We start from the raw sequence: 16,725 nt of genomic DNA on the forward strand, positions 1-16,725 counted from the left end.
AAAAAAATGATTACATGCATCTCTCTCTCTCCCCCTCCCTCTGTTTTCTAGTAACCATGTAAATATGCAGTAGAAATTACTCAAGACAAACAAGATCACTTAATACATAATGCAGAAAGCTCCTCTGTAGAAATTCTAACCATGCTGATCGATAAAAGTGCTCTCAGCATTTGACATTCTACAGATCAGGGAACACAGATTGATTCAGATCTAAGTTTTTGTAAAACATGTGTGATAAATCAAATATTTATGTGCATTACAAACTGCTCAGATATTAACAGTAGCAGAACTTATGGCTAAAACGCCTGCCTTCAACTAAGTCTGCTGTAAGAGTTTGTTCATTCAATGAATTACTGTAAAAATTAAGTAAATAATGAAGTATTGAGCTAGAGAACTGACATCACAATACAAACGGAAAGATACTTTTTGAAGTAAAATGTTTCTAAACAACATATATTTATTAAAAACTGCAATTTTGGTAACTAAGAATTGCTTATGTATTTTCAGAAAAACATTGACAGCAAGTCTGAGGACAAAGTACTCAAGATTTGCTGGTAGAACTGGTGGTATTTAATTTATCCACAAACTAAAAACTCCATCCGTGATCTACAAACGCTTGACTAACATTTCTGCTACAACCGCCAACAAGTAAATGACTAAACATGTTAACATTAGTCAGACTTGTACGTTAGCAATTTAAATAGGAAGAGTTCATACCCCTCTGTGAAGCCATTACTTCCGTTCATCTACATGCAGGGTAAAGTTCATTATATAGGTTGGGAAAAAACCCTACTGACCAGAAGCCCAGGACAAGAAGTAGTACCTGTCTATGAAACTGTTAGGCTCCACGTGCATTAGATAAGTGAGCTGTCAGCTGGCCAAGGAATATCAAGCATGGTAGCACTGAACTGCAGTTAGAGGAAGAGTGCCACAGGGAGTAAACAGAAGTAGAATGAACATGGTTAGATCAAAAAAAACAACAGAATTGAAATGCCAGTTAGAAGGCAAAGGGTGGAGCTTGTTTGTCACTCATACAAATAATGAAGAAGGCAGTGACAATAAGAAGATACGCCATGTTAAACCATCACTCGCCACCCAGCAATCCCTCTGAGCACAGGCAGTCAAGGGAGACTAACATCAACCAAACCCAGACATAATACGCAAATGCTGATGCATCTTAAATTCCCTGCCTCTAGTAACTGTCAAGAAAAAGGGAAGAGAAAACCAGCCAGACCCAGCAGAGAAAGAAGATAGGAAAAAATAGCTGAAGACACATTCTGACAACACTTCTTTTCCTGCCTAAGGTTAGTGACTTCTTGTCATCTTCTCCCCAGTCTCTTCATCATAGTGCAATTCCATATCTGCTCTGCTTTTGTACTGACCTTAGTATCTTTTTCCAGTCAGCACACCTTCCTGGATCATTTTCCCCTCACCATCCCAAAAATCTACAGTTATGGCATTACTACCAATTAAGATCCTTAAAGTGTTCACTTTGTTATGACTCTTCCCCAGTTATTTCCTGCCTCATCTAACTCAACAGAAAATATAGATCCTGCTCTGGGTTTGCCTCTAAAAACTACCAATATGAACATGATTAACAAATACCCTTGGCTACAGAGTCTGCTCTTACACGTGATATAATTACAACGACAAAAACTTAAATATAGTCCAGCCCTCAAAAGAGGTTGTTTTAAATCTGCTTTCAGTCAAAGTCTTCAAATTAGTAGAAAGTATGAGACTTTTGACCCTTGGTATTTTTAATGCTTTATAACAATGAAATGCATCGAAATTGCTGAAAAATGAGAGATTCTCATGCAATTCTCTGGTGAATCAATGATAATGAGTGGAGAAAACAATTTTTTTTTTGTGAGAGCCAAACAATAAAAAATAAAGATATTTTGCCAGAAAGGTAAAAAAATCCACAATTTTTTAAAGTTATTGTGGATTTTTTTCTTATTTTTAAAAAATCTTACATATTTAATAATGTAGAGCTTCTGCTGCTTCTATTTTAATAATAAGGTTTATTCTTCCTCTTAAAAATAAAATTCTGGAATACAAGCAGGCAGTTATAAAATCACGGTCCTATAACTATTTCAAAAAAAGAAGCAGTACACAACTTTGCCAGTGGAATGAGGTCATCTATTATTTGTTGCTAGTAGTAGTACTATCAAAAACACTCACTATTCGTTGTTGTTTCAAACTGTAGGATAAATATGACCTATCTGCACACTCTGTTTGAGCTAAGTATTTCCATTCAGCAATACTGTATTTAATACATAAGTACATGCACTTTCTGGAACTAGTCATGCAACCAAGACATTACTCCATGCAAGCATTCAAATAAGAACTGTGCTAAATATACAAACAAATCCTTGATTCTTACACCGTTTCCAAAATAGCTACAAACTATGTGCATATCATATATGAAAGTCAAGAAAGTACATATTTTAAATGTGTCAAATATATCAAGTTGTCCTTTTGGGAGAGATAAATCACTTTCTGGATCAGGCAGGAACAATAACAAAAGTCTTAACAAATCACTATAAATCACATTAATGATTAAAACAAACAAACCACCTTGAAGTCCTTCCCATATTACAAAAGAGCCAAATAGCTATGGCTTGTGATGAACAGTATTGTGTAATTTGCCAGAGGCATAAACAGCATGGCTGAACACAGTCTTCAGCATGTTAAATGGAACACTGTTCCTCAACTGCAGGTGGAAATGGACATGTAATACTGTTCAGGTAAAGTTCTGGCTGTGCTTAACACTGGTACCACAGCTGCAGAACATGGTTTCAGGTTCTGACAGATAAAATGTACATATAGCCTGCATTGCTGGAGTGAAAGGCTTAACAAAAAGGCAACAGGAGAAAAGCATCTCTGGACAACAAATAACTGCTTAAGCACAGAGAGCTAGTACTTTAGAACATAGGAACCCTGTGTTCTTTTTACTAACAATCAGTGATGAAATACATAACCAAGGAAATAAAGGAACCAAATAGCATCAAGTCAGAACTAGCTGCACAGCAACATACACCAAGTGGCACACAGAACAATTTTAGTGATTTTATTCAAAATCTAAAACGATAAGTAGTTCCATGAGCATAAGAATTAATAAAATGGATTCAATTCTGACTTTCAACAGCATTGCATCTCAGAGATGACAACAACACACTAAGCTTTCCCAACACAATTACTGTATCTAGCTACAAAATCCTCAGTTCTTTTTATTCTCTAGTATTACAGCTCCCTACATTACTCAACTCCCTTCCTTTCCTTCCTATGCTGGTAACTGCCTAGTTCAGCATGAGATATAATCAAGCAGTGATCACTCCTGTAGACATATACTGTTCATCCCTATTACAGGAACTTATATATTTTATACACCTTTATCAAGCTTGCTCAAAATCAGACAATAGGGTTAAACCTTATTGTGGGCCAAAATCAAGAGACAGAATATGCAGACTGCTTCTTTGGGAAGATGGGAAAATATTATCCCTTCCATAAAGCTGTATTTTTTTATTGAAGTCCGTAACTTGAAACAACTGTGAAAAGAGGAAGTTCTTTGAGGTATTTGCCACAGGCTGTTGATCCCAGCATTTTGCCAAAACTCAAGGAGTAAGCAGAATATGGTCAGTGACGGCTTTTTTTAAATGTAACCTTGCAACCCCACAGAAGTTGCACAGAACGACAGAACATTCCTACATGGGGCAGAGAGTCAAGGACAACAACTTCAGAGGGATTCACAAAATTCACATAGATAAAAGGAAATTTTGTGTTGTAAGAACAGGAACTTCTTTACAAAAACTGAACCTACATACATGTTTTCAACACTTTCACTTCCTGTGGTGATCTCCACAAGTCTCCCCTAAAACCTACAACTTTCTATACAGAGCAATACTTTTTATGCCTTTGAATGAAGCAGTCCATTAATTAGTAACTAAAACTATAGGAATGTTAACAGTGAAAGAAATCTCCTACTATTTGCTATTTTGTCATTTGGACAAGAATTAAATTGAATCTAACACTAAACACAAGCAAATAAAAACATGTTATTGATACAGTTGTCTAAAAAGAGAAGTAAGTTGTGGTTGAAAGTTCTGAGCTAACAACAGTATTTCAATTCAATTAATTTCTGATATAAGGAAACTATAGCCTTGATGCTAAGGTCAACCTGCTTCCTTCATGAAGAAACCTGAAATCTAAGAATTAAATAACCAAGCTGTTTTCCTGCTGCTGATGAACAAAGTAGTACAGTTTACTTTCAGGTAGATTTCTACAAGATTCTGCAGTAAGTTCTAAAAGTGCAGAGAAACGATAGCTACTGATTTTCAGCCCGATAACAAGCCAGCATTTTCCTCCATTTAAGTGATTGGGGTCTTTTTTTGATGGAGGCCTAGCATTCTCTGTCACAGGATGAACAGTCAATGCCCTCCTTTCATAATGAGCATCCAGTCTTCTCTCCATGATGAGGTGTAAGGAAAAAGGCTCACAGACTCAAAAGTACGCAAAGAATACACAACGCTGAGGGTGGAGGGGAGGAGGTAAGATAACAAAACACACGTACACATATTTTTAGAACACTATTCTAGTTTCATATGTATTCACAGAAGGCAGACTGCCATACTTACTCCTTTTGAAAATGCTCTATAGATCAGATTTAAAGATGAAAATATTTGACAAGAATCTTCACACAACCGAAGAACACAATTTGGCATGGCAATGTCACATATATGATGAACCAGTGATCTAAAAGGCCATATCATCCTCACATACAGCAAAGACCTGAAGCCTGCTATCAAACTCCATTAAAATTAAACCCAAATCCTTAACAGCTCAGCCAGTAAAAGATGTTTAATCAATCTCTTCTGCCCATTCCCATTCTTACGTTCATGATCCTGACTGTATAGCTACCTACAGTCATTTAGAAATGTGTTCACTAACAAGGCTGAGGGTGAAGGACCAGAAATGATCCACATAGCTACCAATATGGTCTGCTCCTCTAGTCAGATAATCTCACCTACTACAGAGAACAACTTTATTTTATATGTGATCCTACACTCATGAATGACCACATCATCAGAGTTAGAGAATGACAGAATAGTCAGGGTTGGAAGGGACCTCTACAGATGATCTAGTCCAATCCCCTGCTCAAGCAGGTCCGCCTAGACCAGGTCACACAGAAACACGTCCAGGAAATCTCCAGAGAAGGAGAGACCACACATAGTCAGCCTGTACCAGGGGTCCCATACCCTTACAGTACAGTAGTTTTAACTTCTGTTTAAACCAAATTTTTTGTGTTCTAGCTTTTGTCTCTTCAATAAACTCTAGCAACGAGGAACATATATACCAGCTAATTAACCTGAAACAACACATATAAAGTGCTTAAACCAACTCAGTCCTCAATTAAGACTTTAATTTCCACAGGTAGGCTTTTAAGTGTAAGATTTCAAAACTGCTTAAATCACTATCAGAAAGGTGACAGCTTCCTTGCACAGTGTATGCCTGCTCCTATTTTGAGTTACTCCAAGATGGCAGAGGTAACAATCCTCCACTGCAAAAGAGCTTAAATTGACATTTTTCATAGCCCAGCTGAATTGAATTTGCTCTATATAAGGTCTGAACATGACACAAGGAGAAAAGTGAATGGCACACTGGACTAGGAACACAGAGAGAACTGCACTGTTTTTTTCTAGACCATTATATCCACCTACAAAAATGACCAATAGCAGCTGCAGAAGGGAAAGCACAAGAAAAGGACAAGCATGAAGTAATACTTCCCTCAAATATTCTCCCAGCTTCTAAAAATCCATCACATAGCGATTTTGAGTCTTGTTAGCCTCAAATTCATATCCAACCCTGACCCAAGTAATTTCTTCCAATCCTTTCTGAACAGTTGTAACTTTTCATACCATGTCCTTCATACCATACCGAGTTACACCTCAGCTAAACCCTACATTCTTTTGAGGTGGGGTGGAAGACAGGGAAAACACAGATACATGCTTCTTTTTATTTGTTTCCTCCAGATGTTCTAATTTCCCACAACAGACCTTTGAGATGCTTTGTAACTGCCTAAGATTCACATACGTAATTAATTCAGCTTTTTGAAACAAAACACATTCAGGCTTTCATGCTTATTCTAGTCTGACTCAAGAAGCTTTGAAGTACTCTTCTAGAATAAAAGCAAAAAGATAAAGAGCTCCATGATCGTATCTGAAACAGAAAGAGCTGTAGTTCAAGTGTGTGATAGCACAGAAAGATCTTTGCAAGAAGAAAAAGTTAGGTAGATATAGAAGAAAAATTTCTAAATAAAGAAATATTTAGATGCTCACTTTTGTCGTGGTGAACCCAGATATGCAAGTCTCATTACTTTAACATGGCATACTAGAACTGAAGCAGTTTTAGAGTCACTAAATAAGTATTCCCAAGTTGAAGCATGACACTTGTGACCTAAGTTTCTTAATCATTTCCAGGGAGAACTTAATGTGTTTGCTTAAGATATCTGAAAACCTACCACAGCTTCAAACCATTCTGACATCAATCTCTCTCAATGCTTAAATATTGAGTCGCTGGAAGCACTAGATTTCTCTTCACTCTTAACATAATATAGTCTTTTATAGGAGTTTCTACTTCAAAAGCTCTCTCTTTTGGATTCCAGTGATGTGAAGTTGGTGTCCTTGAAGGCATGCTGCAGGATGCTTGATTGAAACAGACTTTTCAAAAAGCAGGCCATTAGAGAAGCTAACGAATAACAATGACAATTCTGTTGTGATTAGATATTTCTGGTGGTGGGGAACAGCTGTTGTCTCAACTACTGTAAGACTACACATAGCTGTCACTAGCAAGAACTAAAGCTTTAAAGCAGTATTCTAGAAACTCACGGATGGGTAGTTATATCTAAGGTTGTAATATTTGACAGCTGAACAATAACACTCCATTATTCAATACTCTGAAAAAATGTGCATAAAGGAACTATTTCAGGATGACTTTGTAATTTGCCTTCCTCTCGTTCTTTTTTTTTTTCAATTTATATGCTTTAGCTGCGTACTACTGTCCCTGTGCTTCAATACAGACAGATGCCTTTTTACCAACACTGAAAAAGTCTGCCCTAGCTGTGCTAGATTCCAAAATTTTAACTCATTCATGCTCAGTACAGATTTGGTGTAGTTTAGGTTACCCAGTTAAAAAAAGCCTACTGTATCTACTAAATTTTTCCTGCATTGATGCAGAGTTCAGGGCTACACAACTGAAAGGTTTCTTTGGAAGCATGCTGTTTTCTAAATCCATTCACAGTGCTAGGACTGGCATGCTGGGTTTCACTCTCTCTCCTTACTGCAACCCAAGACAGAACAGAGACCTGAAACAGGAACAGGAATAAGAAATAAAAGACAGAAGACAGATGAGTGAGAACAGAAGTAGCCATAGAAGACTACAACTAACCACTGCAATTTACAGCTAGCCCTAATAGAAAATAATAACATTCAGGCCATCAGTTCTTACAGTCTTTTTTTTTTCTAAAGTATGCACTAAAATCCTCAACAGATATGTATGTCTGTAGCCTTTCCTGCTTTCAAGTGGTAGGCCCATAAAAATGATGCAGAAGTAATGGGACTTCAAGGTCAAGTAAAAAACATTTGACTATAAAGACCAGAGAAAGACTGAGAACAAAGCAGAAACTTATTACACAATGAACAGTGGTGAAAATTCCATCTCTCAACTGCAATTTCTCAGGTTTTTTAAGAAGCATGAAAAATACAAGAAGTTGACCATCAAACTGAGAAAAAGAGCACCTAAGTGTTTGTCACGGGATTGTGTGGAGCCGATTCTGGTAATGGAGAAGGGGCTGTAATGGTGCCTCTTGTGAGAAGTTGCTCAAAATCTTTCCCTGCACTACCTCTGATCCACTTCTGGGGCTGAGCCAATTGGGTACCTCCACAATCACCTTTTAAGAAAAGAAGCCCGAGAAGGAGAGTTGTTCTTTCTGGGAGGTGGTGGAAGTAGTTGGATGAGAGAGAAGAGACAATACAGACCTCAAGGTCAATGACAGAAGAGGAGGAGGTGTGCTGGAGCTGAAAGCCCCTTGCATCCTGTGGTGAGACAGCAGCTATCTCCTTGAAACCCATGTAGCCTAACAGTGGAGCTGAGATCTGCCAGCAGCTCATGGAGGACCCTCAGACAGGGCTGACCGTGTGCAGAGAAGGCCATGACTTTGTAGGAGGGCAGCAATGGAGCAGAATATGCCTGCAGTTCTGTTGGCCATATAGGAGACCCACACTAGATGAGTCTGTGAGGAGCTGCAGCCCTTGGGAAGGACTCATGCCAGAAAGTTCATTAAAGACTGTATCCCATGGGAGTGACCTCATGTTGGGGCAGGAGAAGGATGTGAGGAGTTCCCCTCCTCTGAGAAGAAAGAAGCATCAGAGATCATCTGTGAGGGGCTGACCACATGCCTCATTCCCTGTCTCCCTGCACCGCTGACAGGGGAGGTATCAGGAGCAGGGAGCTGAGCCCAGGAAGAAGGGAGAGGTGGGGGAAGAATAGCTTAAAGTATTAGTTGTATTTTTCTCATCATCCTGCTCTGGTTTTGCTTTCTATTCTATTTCTAGTTGGAAGTAGATTAAACTGTTCTTATTTTCTTCCCTAATTTGAGTATTTGAGTCTGTCTGCCCAGAACCATAAATATCAAGCGAGCCTTCCTTGCCCTCCTCTCCAGTCACAAAGCCCTTGGTTATCTCTTCTTATCTCACTGGGGCCTCTGCCAGTGGGAGGGAGTGAGTGAACAGTTGTGTGGTGCACTGTTGTCAGGCCTTAAATCGCAGTGTACCACTTCAGCCTTGTAGTGTCTTGACTTCTTTCTAAAGACAGGTATCTCTATGGAAAGATACATCTTGTATGACTCTTTTCTAGTCCTCTTTTTCAAACAATCCCTTTCAATCCCTTTCAGGACTTTAGCTAACACCTTTCCTCCTTTACACTTGGTCAGCACCAGATTAAGCTCACAGGTCATAATCACCTTTATACCAGCGTAACTATCAAACAAACATCTCTGCTCCAAATTTTTATTTGTCTCCACTCAAACCAAAACTCTGAGTTCTTTCTTTTTGCCACTTCCTTGCCGATGTGCAGACAAGCTTCAACTCAGTGCAATGAAAAAACAAGTTCCTGATACATGGTCCCCACCCCAGCATTGTCTGACTCACAGTCTGAACAGGTTGTTGTGGTAAACAATCTTCCTATATTTAAATATTTATCTCACTGTGTTTTCATCCTATACACACAGTAAAATCTTTCCTTGCTTTTCTTATTAACATGTCTACCTACCCTCATTGATTTGATTTCACCCATATATGTGCTTCTGACAAAACAAGAATACATAAAAAAAGATTAGATGATAAATCCTGCCCAATCACTGTTCTAAAACAATTATGTAGGTACATTATGCTGCCCCATAATAATGAGTCATACAAAGGATTATTATTGCTCAACAAGAAAGTGTACAGTGTTAAGTAACCACTTTCCCCTATGCCCTTCCAACTTCTATGCGGGAGTTAGGAATACACAATTAGGTTTGTTTAAGAAGTGCAATGTGGAAAGAAATCATCACAAATGGAGTTCCATCAATTTCTGTTCTGCACTGTTGTGAACCTGTACCTCTTCAACATTAAACAGCAAAAAAGCTCTGCTTATAAAACAGCAGAAACTCACCAAGTCCAAATTCAGCACACTTTGTCAGATACCCTTCAGATGTTTTTTTTTTGTTCAGAAAAATGGTGAGCTTGCTTTCCTTCATCTCAAAGCTGGTTCAGAGCACTGTATACCTGGGAGAGTGAGAGGGAAACCCTATATCAAAAGGAAAAAAGCTAAACCTATTTTACTAAAGCAAAGCAAATCTAGAGAAATGTAAATATTTCTCACCACATGTAGACTATGAAATACAAATTTAATGTAATATTAATTTTTATTATTGAGAGAGCCATCACTACAGACATCTGTCTAACAGATGTAATTAGTGGCCCTGACAGTGTGAAAAGCAAAGTCCTATAAAACCTTTAATGACTGTTAGCTTAAAATGCAAATAACTTCACCATGCAAAGTTTACACATTTAAATTCTCTCTCATATACTGATCTCCAAGTCAATACAATTTGCAATGCATACAGCACTGCTCTTCCAATATACAGGTACAGAACTAAGAAAATCATTCTATTTGGCTAATACCAATGGATAAAAAATTAGAAAATTAACAGATGACCTGACACCAATTAAATATCAAATTGAGAAATAAACTTGATCACCTTCAAAGCTAGCCTCATAAGAGGGTTTTAAACTGTAAATATTCCCTCCTAAATCCTTCAGTAACTTGTGAATATAGCTGTGAGTGTTTCCTAAAAATTAACAAAAGCCTTGAAAAAGTAAACCAAGTTCTAATTTTATAAGATACATTTTGTTTCCACTGACTATGAGTGAATACAAAACTAGACGTACAAAGCCAATAATGAATAACTAAAGGCAAAGGGCAATTAGATACAGTAAAGATTCAATATTGCTCCCTCTGAAATTGATAGTACTGTTACCACAAATGGGCAGCATCGGGCTGTCAGAACAAAGAAAGGACAAAATAAGGCTACCTTCACATGCATTACTTGTAGTAATTTAAGTAGTCAGGCAGGTAAGTGGGAGAATGCCTGAGGTAGACATCACTATAACACACCTATGAATGGAGCACAGAAGAACAACTAGAAACGCTATTCACAAAATTAAAGAAAAGAATCTCAGAACTGGAATAAAACTGTTATCATTTTACTGCACACATACAAAAAGATCATAAGAAGAGAACTGAGGAACTATTGACCTATCAGGCTCCTGCAGACAATCTACAAAGTTTTCACTCAAGTACTGAACAATTGACTCACTGCAGACCTGTATTTCACCCAATCCATAGAATATGCAGACCTTCAATCAGGCTTTTCCACAAAAGGCTACCCTTTGTGATAAATGAACCTCTGAAAAAGATTCTAATATAACTTACCATTATGTATGGTATTCATCAACTTCGAGAAAGCTTTTGAGTTAGGAAAAAAAGGGCTTCATGTTAAGATCATGTTTAACAGACTCACAAAAGGATATATGTATAGACAGGAATTTCAGTGAACAATAATGTACCTGAATACATCTTTCTTGTAATAGAGCTCTGATCATTTACAGTAGCTCAAATCGTGAAATGGATTTATTTCTATCTACTGTAATTTCTTACTTGTATTTCTTTTATCAGTGTTTGCTAGCTTTTAAATGTTGAGTGTTAGAACAACATTCCAACACACGCCAATTAGCTGCATCCTACAGCTACTATTACAAAGAAAAATTCAAATACTTTCCAGCAACAGTCTTCCCAACAATACATTAATTTTAACTAAATTGTTCACAACAAATTTATAAACTTCAAATTGAAGCTGTCTTGCTCACTTTAATCACAAGGTATCTTTTTTTTTCTTCACTGATAGATTCACTCAAGCAATCAAGAAGTTCAACAGAAAACAGTTGTGTCTGCTGGACTTCAGACAGCTCAACTGAAGAACAACTCAAATGTGCAGAAAGAACATCTAACTAGCAGTGCACCAAAGGAGATGTTCACATTAATTACTTTTTCTTCAAGGGTTGGGTTTTTAGAAGATGACCTCACGACTACAAAATTATTATAGTTTCAATTTATTGGCTTACTTTTTCACACTACTAATGAAAAAAAGCCCTCAGCTTACATGTTTGGTGTGACAAGATGATCAAATGAATGATTTTGCAAGCAAGAGTGTGGCGAACACCTGTGTCATACTTCCATGGGTGAATTTTCTACCTCTATCAGCCTCTGAGGTTTGACTGTAATAACTGTTCATATTCCAACATGGTGATGGTCTTTTATGCTTTATTTTTCTCTTCTTTATTCTCCCTGCAACTGGCAGCTACTAAAGACTGCTGTCATAAGCCATTTTTTAACTGCCAGGCTCTTCTGAACATCAGAATACCAACAAAATGAATTCACAACAAAGACAATTTAAACTTTTGTCACTGATACTAGAATATTACAAAACTAATTTAGAAGTCATTAAAAAAATAATCCTTCTCTTTTACCTACTGCCTATACTTGACTAACTAGTCAAACTTTTAAAATCTAGAACATTTTAAAGCATTACAGACCAAGTCTGTACTGTAAAAAAGCAAATATTAAAGCTTTTAAATTTTTGTGGTAGGAAAAAACCCCCTCAATATACACATCCTAGATGATTCTTGACAAAAGTGCATTAATCTCATAAAAATGAAACTGAAAATTTCAATTAACATTTTTTGACAGTTTTCAGATAACTACCAACGATGTCCAAAAATACACTTACAATCAAACCTATTGCTTTACAAGACCAAAATAAATCACTGAAAAGTACAGATGGCTGGAATCATATACATTATACTTTTGGGACAAATTCTGCCTCAGGTGCAGGACACACATGCAACTGCTGTCTTGAGAGCAAAATCGTTTTGCCCACACTTACTGTACACTTACTCTCCACAGCCTGCATTTGATTCTACCAGTTCGTTCCAGTTACGCTCAATTTTGGTGCACAACAAACAGCAGCCATTTTGAGCCACCACTGTTTCTGAGATTAAGGAAAGCCCCTTGCAAATTTAAGGAACCACTGGGTAGTGTTTGGGGGTGCCTGGGGTGGGGCTGGTGTGGAAGTTTTTAACAAGCTCAGGCCTAGATCACCTGAAGCTAGGTTTTGATTCTTCAAAATTGTACCATACAAGAGCTACCGCTAATCCAAACCATCACATGCTTTGTATTCCCAAAGCATCACTCAGAGCTTTCAGAAAGTTTTAAAGCTGAATACACTAGATATGCCTCAGTGAAGTATTTACTACTACAAGATACACACTTCATAGATAAATGAAATAGAGAAGCAGTTAAGGAGATGACAAAACAATCTGGTAGTTTGTAACATGGGGTTAAAACAAGGAATTGTCTGGCAATTCAAGAACACACATAAAAACAAAGTAGGAGAAACAAACTGCAGTAAGCCCTTTCAACTGGAGCTACCAAAAGCGAGGGGAAAAAAGTCTTTTTAACATTCACAGCATACACTATCCTTAAGAGAACAGTGCCAATTCTAGGACACATGAATTACACTTTAATAGTCTGCTACTGTGCTTAGCAGAACGAATTTTTCACAATAAGCATGTGCTACAATGGAATAAATATATGAAAAAAAAACGGATTCACACCTTTGATTCTTACTTTGAAAGTCTCTTTTTTGGAATCCTTAAGATTCCCAATAGGAAGTAAAAAGACTGCCATGCAATGATCAAAAAAGACAAATACAGTCTTATGAATTATCAAAAGAGAACAGAGGACAAAACAAAAAGCATAATAATGCGACTTTAAAAATTTATGTTCCACCTATATTTCAAATACTACTTGCACTTCTCAAAAAAGGATATAGTGGCACTAAAACAGGGTAAGGATATAGTATGAATGGCAAAAAAAAAAAGTACTAAGATATCCACATCTAAAAAAGATAATGAGAGAAGTGACAAATTTATCAATTATGAATACTGTAAAGGCGCTGAATATTTCTAATGACTATTCACTGTTTTTAGAGGAGTGTCACAACATGATCAGCAACAGTTGCAAACAAAGCACATCCTTTTACAATGCATAAAATGAAACTCACTTCTCACGTTTCATACATTAACAGCAGAAATGGTTTCAAAAATTATTAGACAAATCAATGGAAGAGACCCATTCATGGAAGAGCACAATGGCTACAGATATACAACCTTGAGATGAGATGCAAGGAATCCTAGCAAGAAAATGTCCCGTTTAACCTAATTCCTTTGAAACAAACTGTTTTAACACAGACCTCATCCAGTTACATGATGAAGGGCCATCATGTGACTGATGGAGCTAATTCTAGGCTCCTCCCAAGACTCAACACAGAACAGAAGGAGAACTGTTCCCCTACCACTACTCCCTTCCACACCCAATAAATTAGTAGAAGGCAGATGAAAAAAGGTGGTTTATTCTGGAAGGAAAAAAGACCTACTGTCTGGGTTCCTCATGTAACTGCCTCTATTGGCAGCTACCTCTTTCCTGACTGAAGTACTCTCCTAACCACTTAGTTTTCTTCTACAATGTACAGCCAAGCTATTGAACTCCAACATCCTAAGTGTCAAGAAAGGTGATGGATTGTGAAATGTAATCATATATGCTATAAAAGATGGACTTCATTGTTTTCCTTTATTTTCTATCTCTGTTGCCTTACAAACTTGCCTCTCACACTTGGCTGAATCCTTCTTCTCTTCATCTAATCCTTATTGCTTAATTTAAAACACGACAATTATTCTCCCTTAAAATCAATGCTGCTCAGGAAAACTTTGAAGCTTCCAGATCATTTATTTCATTTTGTTTCAAAGTATCTCAGAATGGATTGCATATTAAAACCTTCAATTGAGTCACTGTCCTTTTACTGTTCATTACCTGTTTTTAAGAGAATTGTTTATGCATACAAAAACTGAAGTTACATTCTGAGCTTACTACTTACTATGCCCCCAGCAGAAAAACAGCCTAGTAACTTTGGCTCTTGAAATGATGCTATTTGTTATAAGCAACCACTAAACCCTTCAGATAAGGCATTAGTCCATGACAGTGATCACACTTTAAAACAAAACAAACACACACACACACAAAACAACATCACACCTGCATCTGAGATTCTGAAATGAAAAGTAACTACACTGACAGCTTATGAGCTGCTTTCGCATTTGTTTGGGAAGATGGGGAAATGGGGGGGTTTTGTAGTTTCTTTGTAAATTTACTTGGAACCTATAGTCATTCTTATCAGGAAATCCCTCTCATAAATGTTCAAAACAAATAAGCAATGGGAAATAGATACAAAATCAAGTCAAGTACAAAGGATCTGAAAAAGCCCCAGACGTGTTCATACTCTTCTGCGCTGTTTTCAGCTTCTATGCATCTCTTTCTCAAGTTTCTAGAACTACACTGGTATGAAGACCATAAATGATCCCTCTTTTGGACAAAAGTTTCTATTTTTTTAAAGTTGCCTGGTCTAATGAGAACCCTCTTCAGAATTTTTTTACCACTACACGTAATCCAGTGTGATATTTCTGATATTTTACACAGTGAAAAGGCACTGGGATATATGGTCATTTAGCGGAGCTAAGATACATCTTTACACCTGGACACACACTGGATTCCACAGTTTCCATTTATTCTAAACTGTTCTTAAATAAAAAAGCTATTGAAATTTTTTACTTTACTTGTAAAGCTTATTCAGTTGGTTCCTTCCATTTTAACTAGAGCTAAGCAGTTAAGACAGTCAACAAGCACAGCATATGAAGCTGCCTGGGAACCACCTGACAAATCCTGGTGTGGGACCAAGCAACACATGCAGTACCACACCATAGCACAGGCTATCTAGAGCTTCAGAAAGCTACTCTTCTTAGTCCTATCACATCCATGCAACCTGTTTAAGAAAGTAAAATAAATTACTTAAATACAGAAGTCTAGGGAAATATGGATACTTGTTTAAAGAGAGTATATTTTATGGATACTATAATTCCCCTTTATCAACACAAATCCACTCTAAGTCTGGATCTGTTCCCAAGAACTTCTTTCAGTGAAAAGCTCAACTATTTTAAGGTAACTAGTCTTTCTTATACTACTACATGTGTTAGTATTTCTATTTAAATTTTTTGTTTTCAAAACTTTACAGGGTAATCTCACAAATTATTATAATAATCAACAACAGCTCTAGACATCAGACATCTGTATAAGAAATTAGTCATCGCAGTTGTAATCCTGGACAAACTTTCTGTCAGTTTAACTTCTGGTACTGTGGCTTCCACATCAAATAAAAGGAAAATTTAAATGTAAAGTACATTTCCTTCTGATTTTAAAAACCTGTCTGTAGTGCTATCACCTCTGACTAACAACAAAAAAACAAACAAAAAAGAATTTTACCAGATGAACTTGATGGTTTTCAAAGGAATAAAAATGCTGTATATACTATCAACACATACTCGTCACTTTTCAGCTATATTTGGTTTCTGGAAGACATGAAAGTCTATAAGATCTGAAAAGTACAATTTTTAAGAAGGGGTAAAAAGAACCTACTGCTCCTTTTCTAGTCAGGCCTCTTCTTTGCCAGCTCCTCTCACGCACTTTTTTTATGTTCCCTTGCCACCTTTAACAGACTTTATAGAGTTAAAAGACTGATTGCTATCTCACATTTAACTTAGAATGCCATACTCTAGTAAATTGACTCCAGATGCTGGAAAATGTTCACACTCAAAAATATGTATATTTGAATTTAGAAATCTATATATACTAAATATATATACTAAATATATATACTAAATCTTTTTAAACACAGCTCTGCACTGGTAGTCCAAATATAACTGATTATTCACCTTTATTCATTTTCTTTTCAGCTCTTCCCTGTAAGGCCATCCTTATCCTGCAAGTATTTATCCATCTTTCTTAGACTTTCTTTAGCTCCACCAACACAAGTCTTAGTTTGTATTGCTTACCAAGAGATCCATTTTACCCTGACTTCACATCCTTTTTTTTTTTTTAACTGTAGAATTTTCCAATAAATAAGATCAGTAACTGATACACAGGGAAACCAACATAACTTCAAAGGAAGCACTTTCATAA

General features: G+C 36.9%; 1 protein-coding gene across 3 annotated transcripts in view; it reads right to left on the minus strand.

Moving 5' to 3' along the window:
• MLLT10 (MLLT10 histone lysine methyltransferase DOT1L cofactor) overlaps positions 1 to 16,725 on the minus strand; it is a 121,930-nt gene that overhangs the window by 36,090 nt on the left and 69,115 nt on the right. The gene's annotated exons all lie outside the window — the stretch shown is intronic.

The sequence above is a fragment of the Colius striatus genome, chromosome 5 (genome assembly GCF_028858725.1).
Source record: "Colius striatus isolate bColStr4 chromosome 5, bColStr4.1.hap1, whole genome shotgun sequence".
In the NCBI taxonomy this organism is placed as follows: domain Eukaryota; kingdom Metazoa; phylum Chordata; class Aves; order Coliiformes; family Coliidae; genus Colius; species Colius striatus.